The sequence below is a fragment of the Notolepis coatsorum genome (genome assembly GCF_963971535.1).
Source record: "Notolepis coatsorum genome assembly, chromosome: 5".
In the NCBI taxonomy this organism is placed as follows: domain Eukaryota; kingdom Metazoa; phylum Chordata; class Actinopteri; order Aulopiformes; family Paralepididae; genus Notolepis; species Notolepis coatsorum.
The window spans coordinates 186,928,117-186,929,959 of NC_140169.1; positions in this window are offsets into that span (position 1 = coordinate 186,928,117).

Here is a 1,843-nt window from a genome sequence, read left to right on the forward strand (position 1 = left end):
CCTTACTCCTAGAACCCACCTCACCCTGCCCACTTCGACAACCTAGGATGGCTTAGAGTAGACGACAGAGTACAACAACTTGCAATGGGCCTGGTCTACAAGATACACTACACGACCAAGGTACCCATGTACATGTCAAAATACTTCCCAAAGGTCAGTGAATACCACGATCACAACACCAGAGGGAGCTCCACAATCATGTCAAAACCAGATTCGGCTCAAATAAGGACTAAACACGTTTCGCAATTATGCCACATCAATGTGGAACGCCCTACCCAAAGCTGTAAAGGAATGTGGATCACTACCCACTTTCAAAACCTCTCTCAAGGGACACCTACGGGAGACTGCAATTCAACACTGGCCCCTGTAAATATCCTAACCCAATCAGTCCAACCCCCTCCAATGTACAGTCATTTACCTAGTATGGTTGTCAATAGTTCAATGTCAATTGTGTTTGTTTGTACAGTTGTCTCCTCCCCCCCCCCCTCTCAATGTACAGTGTTACTTGTTTATACAGTATGCCCCCCGCCCCCCCCCCCCCCCCCCCCCCACCCCCCCCCCCCCCCCCCCCCCCCAACCCACCACTCCAATGTAAATTACCCAGTATGGTTGTCAATATCCCAATGTACCCAACCCCCCCCACCCAACCTCCAATGTACAGTTTCTACGTCAAATGTATATACTCCCTTTCTTGACTCCTTCTGTATCACAACAGTACTGCATTTGCAAATCTGGTATGTCATAAATGTATAGATGTAGCAGTACTGACTATCTGTATGTCATGTATGTCATATATGTCTATATGAATTGAAAATGGGGGACCCTGATGGAAACAAGACAAACGTCTTTCTCAGGTCTGCATCCCCTTAACAATTGTATGTATTGAGCCGTACTGTATTGTACCCATTCTGCAATCTGTTAAATAAAGTTTTCATTCATTCATTCACACACACACACTAACACATACACACACACTACTGATTAACAATTCTAATAATCACCCCACTCTTTACAGTTGTCTACAAATAGAGCACTTGAACCTAAGCAGTGGGGGCTGATGACACATTTTCTCTAGAGAGAGAGAGAAGAAAGAAAGAGAGAAGAGAGAGAGAGAGAGAGAGAGGGGGGGGGGGAGAGAGAGAGAGAGAGAGAGAGAGAGAGAGAGAGAGAGAGAGAGAGAGATATGGGGGGTGTGAACAAGAGTGTAGAGGCGCAGAAAATAGCGCTACAATTTTCTGAGAAACCAAAGGGAGGAGTGTCCATCACTACAGGTCAGGGTGGATACCATACCCCACACGAAGAGAGGTTGGAGGGTGACCAAGTATTCTAACAGGAGGAGAGAGAGAGAGGGCGAGAGAGAGAGAGAGAGAGATGAGAGAGAGAAGAGAGAGAGAGATGAGAGAGAGAGAGAGAGAGAGAGAGAGAGAGAGAGAGAGATAAGGGCAAAGCTCATAATACAATGCTCTTTGACATTTGACCCTTTCTTTCCATCATGGCTCTACATCAAAGGCCATAGGGACTTTGCTGCATTATGTAACGTTAATAGTCGTAAAAGAGTGAACGTGTTTACGCGCACCATGTGTGTGTCATGTCATATTGTGATCACTGCTCAAATCATTGATGCAAAGAAAAGAACAGAGCTCATGAAAGGATGAGGTTGACGACCCGATAATCCAATTCCAAAGAGTGTGTTGGATATTATTCTTTGTCGCTGGGGTTCCCCGCCTTAAGGAAACAGGGATATGGAGGATAGATTATGTTGGGAAGAGCTGGGAATTTGATAATTGTGGGGAGAGCAGGACTAATGAGGAAGGGAATCTCAACAAACAGTTATGTTTAGATG